This window comes from Electrophorus electricus, chromosome 4 (assembly GCF_041902795.1).
Source record: "Electrophorus electricus isolate QZ-2024a chromosome 4, ASM4190279v1, whole genome shotgun sequence".
NCBI classification, from domain to species: Eukaryota; Metazoa; Chordata; class Actinopteri; order Gymnotiformes; family Gymnotidae; genus Electrophorus; species Electrophorus electricus.
In genome coordinates, this window is record NC_137500.1 from 16,006,551 (window position 1) to 16,022,848 (window position 16,298).

Genomic DNA, 16,298 nt, shown 5'->3' on the forward strand with positions numbered 1-16,298 from the left:
GAGGAGCGAGAAAGGACCGCGCGCATTTAGGCTGCGGGAAGGTGCCGACTGCCCGGAGACAGACCCTAGCCGGGATACACGGGAAAAAAGCATAACATATTCAGTTCTATGCAACCAGAGGGTCGAAGATCAAAGACGATAGTCGGTGAGTTTCGGGCACGGGTGTTTTTTTTTGTTTGTTTTTTTTTGCTCAAGCAAAATACCAAATATATTTCACGTTTCATGTAGCCTATACCGGCTTTACAGTAAGAAAAATGCGCATTTGGTGCAGTGGATGTGTCGATGAGGAGGATGACTAGTTGTTTATTCCTCTTAGCAACCGACGATGTTGCAGATATTGTTATGGACATGGAAGGTGTCAGTTATCTACGTTTTGAAACCAGTATCAGGAGAAATGGATATACGTTGTCTGTTTTGGGCAAGCCCGTAATATGATAAACCGAGCTGCATTATTTCTATGCTGTTGTGTTATTGATGAAGAGGCCTGCTATAACTGAACAGGCCATTTTCGATGACTATCTTTCCAAATCGTCAACAGCCAATATGTCTAATTTCTTCGCCAGCAATCTTGTTCATTTACATGAGCGTCGTATACATTTTACAACTCCCCAATACGGTGGGAACGTATTGTTAGTGAATAAAGACATCATTTGTGATTTTGTTCACAATTGGACAAGGCTGTTCACAGGTACAACGATTCCAGTCTAGGGTTTTGTGAAAAATATTGAGCTATACACTACAGGTAGGGAAAACATTAGCAGAGACACCTTTATATTTTATGACATATTGTGCACACTGGCTACCTCGTTCATTTGGATAGGGAATATGGCATTTGTTGAGCCTCTGAAGCTATCTCTCAGCACGCCTCTATCAGTCAGACATACATAATGATACAGCTTGTGTGGTTGTTTTGACGTTATCTGTGTATGGAGACATTTAAATACAGTTGTGGCTCTGCATAGAATTCCAATCGTATATTCGGATGGTTGGATACCAAGGGACCGTTACTGTTTTAAGAACTATAATAATTAGCTGTTCTCAGGAGCGGATTAGATTTAATTTTCATGCGATAACGACGAGGTTTCAGAAGAGCGGTGACGTGCAGTAGTTTTTTAGTACACGTGGCTTTGTGACAGAAAGCATTTTAAGGATTAAACTCTTCACCTTATAGCCATTTCTTTTTGATATATAAGCTATATAAACATATTCTCTATCATCGGGGCGGCAGAAGAGCCAGACATTGTTCTTTCTGCTCGAGAAACTACGCGTTTATTTACAAAGCAAAGTGTTTAAAAGGACTCAAACCTAAAAAAGCAGGAAAAAAATTAACGGGTTAAAAAGGAAGGTTAATAATAAAGAGACAAATTATGAAAAAAATGGGTTAGGATCTACTTAAGAGCACTGGACTGGTGAATGTCATTCTCTGCTGTGTTATGGACATGGCATTGTGTGTGAGAGTAAGATGAGGTTTTATCTTACGATTACTTCCTCCATGGCTCAGTGAACATGTTCTTCTCCAATTCTACTCAAGGGGATTTCCTTCTGTCCTCAGCTCCTTACTAAATTGGCGTTGCCAATTTGTGAGAGCTGACCTACATTTCCATATTTCCAGCCTGGGGAATCAAGAAAGGTCTGTGCTTCACCATAACAGGCTCTTGCTGTGGTTCTTGCTACTGTGAAGAGGAGAAACTCTGCTGGGTCATGCTCGCTCAAGAATCAGCAGAAGTCTCCTCACTTTTAAAGGGCAACTGGGAGACCTGTTGCAGGTTCTCCCAACCTCTTCCTGGAGCAGAACAGACAGCTGCTGCTGCCGTTGACATGATTATTTTCCAGAGAAAGAAGCTTGAGGAACTGTGCATTACTGTATTAAATAGTATCCAGTTCTACCACACAAAAATCAGGTGCTCCAAAGCGAGCACAATTACTTATTTTTAAATGTTCATGACTCTTTGAAAGACTCTTGATAAGTGTCTACAATAGTGTCCTTAGTTCTATACCTATGTTTATCAACAGCATCATTTTAAAAAGAATCTCTTTCTCTCGGCTACAGAAGATTACGGTCAAAGACCATATTGTAATTATTTTGTGATACTGAGACAAACCACAGATGCACTTTGAAACCTTACATTTTATTCCCCAGTCTATTAATTGGAAGTCTTGCTGCACTTTGGGGTCATCTTTTTCCATCTATTATTGATGTGATCAAGCCGTTGACTCAGTCAACTAATGTAAATGACATGGGAAAAATTAGTCTGGCTCAATACAGAGACCTCTTAGGCTACTGTGGAAACTGCCCCCAGAGGTGGAATGAGTGGTATGAGGATGGGGACAAACTGTAGATGTAAACTCCTTTATCTCTGAAAATGAACAAGAGGAGAAGATAAGATAGCTCAGAGGCCTTCAGTTCTTTTCTTGACTGCTGTGGTATATTGTTGAGTTTCTCTCCAGAGAGTGGCCTTTAGACTGTGGCTAACTGGTTTATTTGTCACTGCTTATTGTAGAACCACTTGACCTTTCTTAAATAATACTGCAAAATATGGACATTCAAGTCAAGAAAAGCCCACAGACCTTTCACATTTAATTGCCTGTAGTAAGCATTTAAAAAAAAAAAAAGAAACAATGAATTGATTTGCTCCCCTTGCTTGGTTGTACAGTCTCACTCAGGCTTGTGACCCATATGCTCTCAGTCACATACTGAGTTGCAGAGGTCAAGGAAAGTGGCTCATGAATATTCACAGGAAAAGTGCTGTTAGTAAAAGACATTGAATGTGACCAGAGTTGGTTTAATGCAACCACTGGCAGCTGGGCTCCCTAACCTTTGACCATGAGTGTCTGGTTCAAAATGTCTCCGATTATTCTGTCAGGCAACTGGCCATTCCTCTTGGCTCCATTGCTGTAGGGTGCTAATGCATTGCTCTCTGCTTGCGGTCATGAGTTGGTGGCTCACATGTGCTGCACTGCACCGCTGACTTGGCACCCCGACTGAAGCTGCACTTCTGTCTGTTCCCCCCAGGACACATGTAGTACTGCCAGGGCTCATTTCAATGTTAAATTCCTTGAATTTATAGTTTCATGTACTCACTGAAACTTCATTTTTTATATAAGGGCTGAATGTGAGTTAGGCCTATTCTAAACCACTTACTAAGTGTGACTCTGTCTTTTCTCCATTAACACTGTAATTCTTAAATGTTTAGTCACAAATGTTAAGCTACAACCCATGCAACTTAATCACAAAATTTAGTCATAAATGTAAACAACCTGAGCAGTCTGAGAAATGTTAATTATTTTAATTAGTGAATTATTTTAATTACATTTTAATTTATTTTAAATAGTGGGCCTTTTTACCTCTGGGTTTTACAACTCTGGTTTCTGGGTTCAACTCTGTGATCAGAGGTTCATTCTCTGCTTCAGAGAAATTCTTGCTGACATCATAGCTATGGCCAAATAGCTGGCAGTTGATGCCCTGAGTTAGCCCTGTGCAGCTATCCCCTCTCATGGGACACACTTATGCCCAACCTCATTGTTTCCTGCCCTGATCTCAAAACACTTAGTCACCTTAACAAATGTCTTAGAACGCCCAACATTCCTTAGTGGATGGTTTGGCTCTTTGATTTGATTTAGCTTGTGTGCATGTTGATGTATTTACAGTGGTTTTTGAAGGCTTAAAAAAGAAATGCAGAATTTGAATAAGTTATTGTGAACTAATGTATTGGCTATTTTAGATCGACAAGCCAGCCCAGTTTTCAGAATGTAAGATAATCTAATGAAGGGAGATGCTCCTGGTAGGTGCATTGGAAGATGAAAGTACAGAAGCAAGTGATCGTTTTCCAGTAGTCTTTGCATGTCAGTCTTCATCTTGACTCTTAATCTGATACTAGGCTGCAGAGTTTTATTTATATGATACCATTCAACCAGTACAAGTAGTGAGAAAAGAGGAAACATGATTACATTTCTGCAGATCAGTGCTCTCCCACACTGCTTTTTTTTTTTTTTTACTGGTTTTAAACATTACAGCCATGCTGCATTATAGAATCATATCCAGTGTGTATGTGTAATCTGGTCCTACTTTTGGAGTCAACATGTACTGTAAGTGGACCTTCTCTTATTATGCATCCTCTGTTTAGGTTCTCGGTTTAGGTTTTAAGTTCTGATACTTATGACCTTGCTTACCATCCTTCACTGAAGAGATATCCTAAAAAAGCACCCCCCACCTCTCTCTCTCTCTCTCTCTCTCTCTCTCTCTCTCTCTCTCTCTCTCTCTGTGTAAATGCTAAATATGTGAAATGTAGTTAGATGTTGTTTTTTTTTTGTGATTAATGAGTTATGTTTATTGGCTAGCTCAAAGTAGTTACTTCCTGTATATGTGCAGTACTGCTAGTTTTTTGTTGTCATTTGTTTGTTTTTGTTTGCATTGCATTTGTTTGCATTGTAGAATAAATTATGATTATTAGCTAAATATGATTATTAACTAAATTATGATTATTAGCTAAATATGAAACAATTCTGAACTCCAAGAAAAGTGCATTGATGACTTTAGAGTGATGACATTTGCTTGCATCCCTGTGCAAGTCTCATTACAGCATACATTTTTCCAGAGTGTGATATATATGTATAAGGTCAGTGGAGCAGTAATGTCTTGGCATACCCTCTGAACCCCACAATGATGCATCTCAGCAGCAGAGTGTCAGTGCCATGTGCTGTGCTTGCAGTGGGGAATTTGCCATTGGAGGAAGCTCTCTGTTGAGCATCGGATTCCATTAGTCCATAAGAAATACGGCTTCTAATAATTAGTGATCATACTTTTACAAATACCATTTAATAACTGGGTTTATGAGGATAGACCGCATTGACAGTCTCAGGCAATGGTTCAGGCTTGGTGTGGGGCCGTGAACTGGTGAACTGAATGGTACTGGACAGTTGAATAGGGGGATGTTCAGAGACTGGAGACAAGCGGGGAGAGGGAGGGAAGCTCATTTTGACTGAGTCCACCACTGTGAGAGAGATCGGGACAATGATATTCACTGACACATCATGCTGCAAACTAAAAGCTGCAAGCTCCTCATATATGGTGGTGTTGTTTAAAGAAATGAAATGGCTCAATGTGCGAGGGTGTGCATGCCTGTGCGTGTCTTGAGGGATAATTTTACTTTTTTACAAGCTGATTTGCAAATGTGTGTATGGTTATGGGCTTTGTTCTGTGAATGGCTACACTCAAGATGCAGTCCAAATTTATTTGCTTCAGTCATCTTTTCTCACTGAATTGCTAGCTAAACAGGAATCTGTAGTTACTAATGTTACAATTGACAGTTAAGGACTGATTAAATAGAGTAGTCAGTGCATATCATCAACAATCTGGTATACTGGTATACTGACCAAACACTGAGCTAAGGATTAGGACTGTCCCTTGGGTTGTGGAATATTTGTGGAACAATGGGACAGTGCATAGGATGCTACCACCCCACCCAGCAGCAGGGGGACTCTGGTCCTTAACTAACACCATGATCCTGCATCCCAACACGACTTAGTTACTCAGTAAATAGTGGTGTGAGATATTAAAGTGATTCTTGTTAAAGCCATTTGGTGAGGAGTCCACAGCCAGGGGACTGAGTGGAAGCATCCATATAAGGTGTAGGACGTAAAGTCTAAGTTGGCAAAGAACATTGGGCTGGGAGTGGCCTTTAAAATGGTAGCATGTGGACAAACATGACTGACAAAGTTTGCTCACTCCCTGGAGACAGAGAGTGAGAAAGAAAACCTCTCAGCCATTTGTGACAGTATAATGACTGCTCAGAGCCAGTGCAGTGGACACTACATAATGTGTCACTTCAGACTGATTAAATTTTTTGCCCCTTTATGGCCTTAGTGAAACTTAAAGAAAGTGTAGCTTTCTTTTGACATAGAATTGGTATTTAACATATGGATTCATTTGATCAGACAGCATTCTTCTGATGCATGTCTTGTCTTGTGTACTACTATGTGGAAAAAGCAGGACATCAGCATGCAATCTACAAACCATGGTTTGATGGGAAAAAAAAAGAAAAAAACAACTATTTATAATAATACTTCCAACTAACAATGCCCCCCCCCCCTCTCTCTCTCTCTCTCTCTCTCTCTCTCTCCCTCTCTCTCCCTCTCTGTCTCTCTCTCTCTGGAGATTGGTATTCCTGGAGAACCAGGACCACACAAGCTTCCACCAGCCTCATCAGTTATCTTGACAAGCTGCTCCCAGTTAAATGATCTTAAGTCTTTATGGCTTCACACTTGGATTTCAGTTTTATAGTTTTCCCGCTTTTCCCCTTCATTGCCTTGGGTGCCTTTTCTAGTACTGCACTGTATGTGTAAAGGATTTTGAATTCAGAGGCTTCAAAATAAATTCTTTTCATGTTAGGTGATATTATTATTAGCTTTGCAACAAATGACCCAGTGACCTGTGTTGATTCATGGCATCCCCGTTCACTGGTCCGGATCATGCGCCTGGATTTGAATGCAGGATGCTGTAGATGTCATAATGCCACTTTGCCTAATGAAAATGGAGGCAAGAGGCTTTTTGATTTTTTTTTTTGCATGTACACAAAGTGGGGGCACAGGGCCATGGGTGAGTGCACTGGGCACACACGCCAGGGAATTGGCATCGCTGCCCACTCAAGCCTGACTGGATACAAATGGGGCTAAATGGCCCTGCTGTTGTTGAGGACAGTCCCCTTTGTCATTTTGACAGGTGGAGAATAGAAGCTGGCTATATTCCAGTTGGTATACTTGCATTCAATATACTGGTATTCTAATAGTATATTCTAATAAGATACACACTGGGTAGCGTATGATGACTCTGTCCTCAGTACAGCTGAGAATATTGCAATTGCAACACACTTTGATGTTATCATTGTTCTCCTTTCCTGCTTAACATAAACTAGTGAGATGGTTAACTCTTGGTTGTCAATTAGCTAATTTTAACTAGCTGTAGCATGCAAAATGCTTTCCAGTAGAATATTGCTGTCCTCCAGGGACATGAATTTTCCATTTGCAACATTTGGCACAGTCCATTCTTTCAGAGCACCTTACAGAAGTGCTTTGTAATCCCTACTGAATATGTATCCTCATGTGACCATAGTAGGTTCATGTCAAGAGTACTGTCAGTCTAAAGCCTTGACTAAAAAGGAAATAAGTTTGTGGTTTTTGTGCATATTTAAGTGTCCATTGAAGAGTTGAGTCTTCAGTCTTCATTTGATGACAGTCAGTGACTGTACAGACAGCCATGGGAAATTCATTCCAATCACTTGGAATGAATTTCCCATGGAAATTACCCAATCACCCAATCATTTGGGTGCCAGGACAGAAGAGCCTTGATATGTTTTCTTTGTGTCTTGAGTGATGGTGGTTCGAGATGAGCTGTACCATAGGCTCAAAGGCAGTGTGGTTTGGGGTTTGGAACATGCTAACAAGGAATCACAGCACAGGTTGTGTCAGCTATACTGTACGAATGCTGTCTCTGGTCTCTCACCAAACCTCAAAAGATTGAATTATATTGTTGCCACACAGATGGGGGTTGTGGGGTGGGGTCATATGGTAGAATCAAGTGACAGGAAGTGTCTGTTCTGAAAATAATGCTGTTATTTATTAATTTACAGTAGCTCTGCAGTATCAGAGCATCTCTACATATTGGATCTAATGCTGTTTTTGGCTATGTAGTAAGCATGACAATATCCAGGGCATATTCTCAACTCTGTACTCTGAAACACCAACCCTTTAACAGCAAGGCTGACGAAAGTCACACACAAAATATTGAACCACACTGTGACATTCAAGGGTGAGTGATAGAATTCTATTGGATGGGCATCAAACTCATTTTACAGTTAAAATAAAACCTAAAATATGTCTACTTATCTGCCTCTGTCAGAGATCTGTTCAAACTCAGAAAGCGAGATTTGAGTAGATATCGAACTGACAGTCTGTGGAATCAGTCTGGCCAAGTGTGATATCATGAGCCTGTGCACTGACTGTATTTTTTGGTTGGCTGAGTGAGCCTACTGGCTTAGGGAAAATCTTTCCTGTCTAGTGAAGCTAATAATAGCATAGCACTATGCTTTTCCTTTACCCCTAAGGTCTTCTCCCTCAGTCTTGCACTAGAAGTGGAAGTGTTTGACACTTTATTCAGGCAGCTGGTGCACCATCTTTCTTTGTTTGCAGTTCCAGCTGGTGGTGCTTTCAGCGTTAGCTTGCTGTCTGCCCCCCCAAACCCCACCCCAACCCTGATTTTGACTGTTTCTTTACACAACTTATTTTCTCACCTCACACCCTTCTTGCATCCTATATATGAGATGAGGTTGTTTCTGGAGTTTTAGTTTTTTGGTTTGTCAGCAGGGTGGCAGTGGTATTGCCAGGGCTTGTTGCCATGGAGGATCACCATGGCGATGATGTCGCAAGTTTGGGCCGCGTGTTCTGGGGGTCACACAGTGACAGCATTTGAAAGGCGTGTTGAGAAGATAGAAGTGAATCCTTGAAGATTAGAGGCCTCTGATTTGATTTCCTCTTCTGTTAACTTGTCTTTTCCCCTTACAAATGTTGTATTACATAGGGGATTTAGGATTGGAGATCAGTTTGTGGCAATAATGAGATCTCTGCATTTGGATTCTTGCAGAGTGACTGCAATACCTAGCCACTGCATGGAGGCCTTGTTGGTACCTCTTTTTAATGCCTGGCCATATGCTGTTTTCCTGTCCCAGCCAATATGCCCATGTGGGGCCCGTATTTCAAATGGGCTGATACATGGGATCCATTTGGATAACCATATTTTGTCCGCTGGCTACACCTTGGACCCACCTGGGTGAACTGGCTGAGACACATTACCCATAGGCTTACATTACACATTACCCATACCCATCTGCCACTGCAGAAAGGCATGGCAAAAAAGCACAGACATTAGGGAATTACCTAATTGTTTTGTTAAGAATTTTAAATATCTATATATATATATATATATATATATATATATATATATATATATATATATATATAAGTTCAATACTTAAATTCTTTGCAGAAATACCTCAAAAAAGAGAAAAACACTCTTTTTTCAATAAATAAATATATATTAAATATGCCAAGCATCTGACACACACCTTGTTGACCCAGGCTTAGCCAGTGTAACTCTTTTTGCTAGAGAGGTAGCAGTTAAGGTCTTGCCATTCTCCCTAAACTGGGAGAATGGCTCCAGCAGTTCCCAGGAACAGGATCAAAGATATCCCCATTCAGAAGAGTGCAATCCTGGGAACAGCTAAGATAATATGCAGGACCCCCAAGCTCACAGGCCTCTGGTAGAGCACCTGAGCCTGAAGGAAAAAACCCACCCAGAGGAGTGTGTGTATATATATATATATATATATATATATATATATAGGTTGGCACTACAGGAAGTGACAAAAAAGTCAACAGAGGACAAGGTAGATGGAGAAAGAGAGCTCATGCTGTTCCCAGTTTATTCTAAACAGAATACTGCTCTGCCCACATGCAACATTGAGAGTGTCTTAGATTAAATTTTGGAAATGAGCTTTGCCCTGCATCCTGCCACATATGCATCAGCGGGGAACTGCGGGCAACCACAGGAATTGTGTGGAACCCTGCTGTCAGTCTGCTTTGTTCATGGCTAGCAGGAGGCTATAATTCAGCCTGCTACATTACCATGAAAAATCATAGCGCACGTTCTCATTGAATATGTAGCCCCAGTAGAGGTAGCACACCAGCTCCTAAGTCAGTGCAATTAATTGCACGTGTAACAAACCCCGCCCCTTCTCATTTCCTCTCTCCTTCCCTCCCGACCGTCTCTCTCCCTCTCAGTTAAGTTCAAAATACCTTTTTTGACTGGACTGTATCAAGTATAATATTACCAGCTGGATGCAGTTTGTAACTGAACGTATTATTGTTTGAATTAAATAGCAACAGCACCCATAAGTAATAATTAAAATAATAACATACCGAAGGGGGCAAGATATTTCAGATATTAATCCTGATTGATGAAGTCAAAATGAAAACATTATCATCTACTTACTCTCAGGTGGTATGATATTGTAAAATAGTTAACAGTAATGCCTCTCTCTCTCTCTCGCTCTGAGGAAGATTCACAGATTTGTCATATTTTGTCATATTTTTTTTAAAATTATAATAACATTTTTGTCTGTGAAAGGTGTTCATAGTAGCTTGAATTTTTCATAGTAAAGAATACAGTGCGATATTCTCTTTGTTTCTATTTATCTCTCTCCCTCTCTCCTTCTCTTCCTCTCTCTCTACCTCTCCCTCTTCATCTCTCTCCCTATCTATTCTTCTCTTTCTCTCTCCCTCTCTTTCTGTTTCACTCTCTCACTGCGCCCCTCTCCTTCTGCCTCTCTGCCTTCAATCAAGCAGTATGACTTCCCAAAAATGTTTATTTTTCATGAAATCTAGCATTTTCAAGTGGGGGTCCTCTCTCTGTTTCCTAACAGCAAACATTTCTAAACCCAGTGTCTGCCCCCACCCAGATCTACAGTAAATGTTTTTTGGGAGGGGGGTTTTGAGGTTGTTTTTTTTTTTTGGCTGATTACATGAAAATACTATAAAGTAATTAACTTTCCTGGTCTGAAATCTGAATTATTCAATTCTGCATAACAGGCAACTGCTGCTCCACACGGAGGCTGGTGGGATGCGGGTCCCTTATTGTCTGCTGGCCCTGACAACGTCCTGATGTTGGAAGGGGGAAATGGCAGAGGAGACAGCACTGGTCCTGCTCTCTGCTGGAGAGCTCTAAATCCTCTGTGTGAAAAGGCCTCTGCATGTCCTTTTGTGCAGCTCTCCTCTGTGTGTGTGTGTGTGTGTGTGTGTGTGTGTGTGTGTGTGTGTGTGTGTGTGTGTGTGTGTGTGCGTGCACGCATGTGTGTGCACGAACATTCCCAGTCTGAGGATTGTTAACACACTGTCTGTGCAAATGAAAAATGCTGAGAGAGTGGAAAGTCATTACTGCCTTTCATTGTACAACATCTGAGCCCAGGGAAAAATATGTACATATCACATGGCCGTACATGTGGGGGTATGTGATTTTAAAAATCCAGCTCTATGTATGGGAGTTTTTCCACAATATTGTGAGATTTTCATCATTGAGTCTTTTTTCATAAAGCTGTGTGAAGACAGTACATTTTATAACCTTGTTACTGATAGTGCTGCAGTCCTGATTAGTGTTATGCCCATACTTTGGTCCAGTTTAACCCACTAGCTGTTATGTCTGGGAAAGGTTTTAATGGCCTTGACTCAAAGAACAATTTAATATTATTGGAGACAAAATGCCTTTGTCCCTCGATTAGCCTGGAAGTTCAAGAGAGTTATAGGAATGTGGTTGTTTTGAGAAATGTTCTGGGAATCGTCTTCCACATAATCTATAAAAAAGTAGCTTTGAAAAGCTGTTTTACAGTTTGCACTTGCTGTTCGTGCAATAGATCTGGCAGATGTTAAGCATTAAAGTGTGTGTTTAATCAGTGAAATTGATAATAGTCAGGATGCTGTACAAATAGTAGCCTGTATAAAAACAGATGTCATGGGTCATGTGCTTGCTACAGATGCAGCTTTTTGTAACCCCCCCCCCCCCATCCAAAAAAAAAACCCCAAAACAAACAACAAAAAAAACAAAGCAATGATATATAGCTGTTTTGATTTCTATAATGTTGGTAGAGGTTTTACTTTTTCCACACATTTGAAATGAACAGCCAAGGTTCTGGGATTCAAGCTTTGTGTAGCATGATAGGACCTGTAGTTTATTGAGTGTGCAGAGAACACCCTTTGTCCAGGACCACTGCTTTCAAACGTTAGAGGTTAATTAAAATCTTTGGCTTATCAGTGACAAGTAGCCGTGGAGGACGAAACTGGAGTGCACAGCTATTGCGGGGTCTGTCATTTATATGAATATAAAGATATCAGTCCCTCCCCCGTCTCATTACCCCCAACCCCTATCCTTCAACCTTGATGGATGCTGTCAAAATGAGCGTCAGGAAATGTGTTAACCCCCCCCCCCCGCCCCCCTTTGTTTGATTTCAAAGGCGCATGTTAATCTTGTGGGGGGAGGAGGCAGAGGCGTATGCGTGTGTGTGCCACCTCATGTGTGTGTGTTTGTGTGTGTGTGTGTGTGTCAGTGCTCATGGGGCCACACACACCACCAGCATCGTGGGGCTTGTAGAGCCACAGGGAACAGGCCGAGAGGCATACCTGCTGCAAACGCTGACCGTGCCTGCGCTGTCTGCCACTCTCTGCCTCCACAGCAAGGTAATTTTGTCCACCGCTAACCCAGAACAGCTGCTTTTCACCGAGACGCTTGCAGGATTGCTTGTGGTGTTTTGCTCTTTTTTTCTCACCCTCCTCAGCTGACACACCCCTGGGTCAGTGTTACACCTGGAGGGGTACATGCATTCTTTCTCTTCTCCTCTTTCTTCCCTTCTCTCGCTTTGACTTTGGCTTTGAATCTGTTTCAGAGTGAAAGACACCAAATGCTGCACACGGTACCGTTTACAACTGCTGTCAGCTGTTTTGATCTGATCAATGAAGGAAAAGTCTTCGTTTACATTCAGATATTATAGCAGTATAGTATGACTGAGAGGTCATTTTGTACAGTCTTAAGTTTTAAAGTTTTGGTCTTTGGAACATATGGTTTGGAAAATCCCCTCTTTGCTATTTTGGACTGTTTCTATGCTTTTAGTGGAGGTGTATAGGTTTGTTGTTTAGCTATATGCTTTGGTGAATACCCTCACAGTCTTTTCTGCTGACATGCCTCTCTCAGCTGTACGATGATGCAGCGTTTTCCAGGTTTGGTCTTTAAATAATAGATGCAACTATTTAATCTGCCAGCAACACCCCCCTCTTCCAAATCTGGCATTCGCCCTGTCTCCATAGAAACGCCTCAGGTCAGCTTTAGCAAGGTGTGAGCCTGCGAGTGCATTTTCTAGCAGTCTCTCCATCTCTCTTTTTCTCAGTGTCTCTGAATATGTGTCTGGTTTGGGAGAGTGGGGGACCAAGGAGGAGGGATCTTGTCCGCTTGGTTCTTATATAGGAGCAGAAAATGAGACAATGTGTTCAGGAGCTCTGGAAGCTGTGGAGACCTTGTGATGTTTTTGCTAATGTGAAATTAATGTACGTGTCTCCGGGGAGCAGGCTAATATATGCGCGGTCACGAATCAGCACAGTGTGTATGTTTGTGTGTGTGTGTGTGTGTGTGTGTGTGTGTGTGTGTGTGTGTGTGTGTGTGTGTGAGTGTGTGTGTGTGCGCGTGTTCACATGTGTCTACATGTGCAAATCAAATCTGGTTCCTCAATCATTTTGTCTGTTAATTTAAGACAAATGTTTACATTGGCCACGAGAATGTCTGAAATCCCAGCAGGAATTCCAATATCTAATTACTGTGTGCACTCTCTATATGTTCTACATATATATTATATTATTTATATATATTTCTGTATTTATAAGTGAACACATTTCCTCATCACTGGCTCTCTCCTAGTCATCTGCTTTATTTTATTTTTGTTGCAATGTGATAAAACCTTTTTTTTTAATGATTTGGATGGGATCAGTGGTGCTGCTAGAATAAAAAGGTGGGTTAAAAGATTCATCTAAAATCTCAGGCACACATAGAGGCACTGGTGACTTACAGGCTCAGGATATTCCATTGAACAAGTGCATGTGTTGGAAAGCTGTCCCACATTGGCTGATGTATTTTCTCTTAGAATCATATGCTTGTGAATTCTTAAAGGATGTTAGGAGAATTAAATCTTTTATTTATTTTTTATTATTTTGGAATAATGCCAGCGGCACTAATTCTGAAATGAAAGGCTCTGTATCTCATTGACAGTGTGATATTTTTGTGTTTTCAGGTTTGAGATCCTGTAATTCACCAACTTGTAGGAGCTACAGAAGCAAGACCAAATTGAATCAATCAAGAAGGTAGGGCTGTTAGCTTGTACATTCTGGGTGTAAATCAAGGAGCTAATATTTAACCATGGCCTAACATGAAAGGGTGAGAAAGAGAGAGAATAGGTAATTATTGTAGAATAGTGTGTGGCTTTTAATTCTATTAAAATCTGCTTTCTTCTACATCTGTAAATCAAAAAGCTAACCAGATAAACATCCTTTCTATAGCCCTAGAAATTTAGCATATCAGATAAAAAAGTTAGATCTCTCACTATAAAGTACAAATACACTCTTTATATTATGTGTTGTTATTTGTTGGGGATGTTGAATAGATGCAAACCTGCCAGGTTTCTGGTTGAGCCGTGTTATGCTGTGTCTTCTCTGTATGTAAGATGCCCTGACACCTTGTAATGAGAACATTGCTAACCATCACTGCAGTGGTAGTTAGTCAGTTGCTTCAGTCTTGACGCATAGACTATGACACAAGGACATGAGTGTATGGGTGGGTGTGTGTGTGTGTGTTTTTGGCCTGCAGTTTTTTTTTTTCCCACTACAGATACTGTTTAACAGCACAGAGGCTCCGTATAAGTTCCTTATATCAATACCAATAGCACCTTTTATTATTTGACCTGACATTCCTGCACAGCTCCGGTCTGATTTAGATTTTGGGTCATTGTTGTCCATATGAAATTACTTTTGTTAAGTTGAGCAGTGTTTCTTACTTGTAGTTGCATAAGGTGAAATGTATCTATATTGGCAATTACTTTTATTACCAAGGGAAATAGAGCAATCTATTGTAAATGTTCATGCTTGTATTGGTACTGGCTTTTTCTACCCTCATAGAATCTTTTCTGTTCTAGCAAATTCTCTGTATTTCTCTTTCATGTAATCAGACAATCCAGAGGAGGATGGCCCTCCCCTATGAGTCTTGGTTCCTCTTAAGGTTTCTTTGCTCTAGAGAGTTTTTCCTTGCCACTGTTGCCCTTGGCTTGCTCACTGGGGGCTTGGACTCGGACATGTGTAAAGCTGCTTTGAGACATCAGCTGTTGTAAAAAGCACTATATAAATAAAATTGACTTGACTTGTGAGTCCCATTGAGGTTTGGTTCCTTTAGGTAGCTATGATCATCATAATCACTATCACCTACATCATCATAAACAGTTTTTAGTTCAAATTAGATCCCATATTCACTGATTAAAAAGCAAATATCTAGCTTTCCTGTCCTCCTGCAGTGCATGGTGTGAACCTGCCTCAGAAGCTTAAAAGCCCAGGTTAGACAAAGCTTTAAAGCTTCTGCTGACTTTGTTATTAGATCACCATAAGTGGGGTGTGCAAGAGAGCCTCACCTGTCAGCATATCCTATACAGCCCTCTTCTTTTTCCCTTAAAAAATTCTATGTATTTTCTGCACAGCATCTGGGACAGAGTTTTGCTTTTGAACACTCCCTGTTGGCTCACTTTCATTAAAATGTGGGATGCCCAAAGTCCCTGCACACACATGCTAAAAGCAATAATGATTTTTTTTTTTCTTCATACACTGCTGTATGTTTGTGTACTGTGTTTTTGTGACTAGATATAAGTATGTGGTATATAAGGATGGAAAACCATAAAACTAATTACACCTCTGTCCCAAGGCTACAGTAAAGAATGAAAATTCAACTGGCTTCAAAAAGCACCATGATGGCCACATTATGAAAAAGATGTAGCAAATAAAAGATGCTACCACAAAAGCAGAGCATTTTTGAGAAAGGCTGTAAAAACTGTCAGATTTTGGATGTAGCAAATTTCAGTGAGAAATTTCTGCACATGTAAATTTTGCCCTTAAATTCTCCACGAGGTTATGTCCAAATTGAGGTCCGAGAAAATGTTCTCCTCTTAGATTCCCTCCTGTGTTTCCTTTTGTTCTGACCTTTTCTGAGTTTCCGAGCTCCACCACCTGCCCCCGTTCTTGCCTGACCACGGCATATATAAGGCTGACTAGCTGTGAGCTCCAGGCCCTGCCCTCGAGGTGCTCTTCATGCTATGCAGTTTAGCATTTACTCCTCAAACCATTATTGTCTCGTTGAAGGATTCTCAAAACCACAGCCCGTTTTTTCTCAGCACTGTTGAGTGTTTTGGTGCTTTGGCTGGCCGGTTCTACTCAAGTTTGTGGCCAACCACACTGCTTCACTGTGACATTTAGTGCAAGCAAGTGGGGTGCTCTGATAGAACCATATTGGTATGCTTACTGGGGCTCAAGTCCCAATGCCAGGAGTGCATTATTCGCTTTGTGGACAGTGAGCACAGCACTGAAACTAAAGCTGGGATTTTTGCACTTTAGCACATAATGAAGTGTATAAACTATATTATCTCCTGTAACGAGAGCTTCAGTCAAGTGCTGCAAGTGAG

At 40.9% G+C, this 16,298-nt stretch overlaps 1 protein-coding gene across 13 annotated transcripts in view; it reads left to right on the forward strand.

The window, feature by feature from the left end:
* The window catches only part of nrcama (neuronal cell adhesion molecule a), a 51,457-nt gene continuing 35,159 nt past the window's right edge, over positions 1 to 16,298 (forward strand). For 12 of the 13 annotated variants that reach the window (XM_035521679.2, XM_081712638.1, XM_081712636.1 and 9 more), the window contains exons 1-2: positions 1 to 145; positions 13,875 to 13,944. The gene's annotated coding sequence lies outside the window, so the exon portion shown is untranslated. Of the gene's footprint in view, positions 146 to 12,193; positions 12,277 to 13,874; positions 13,945 to 16,298 lie in introns of those variants that run through there. The other variant, XM_081712632.1, reaches the window with a different exon arrangement.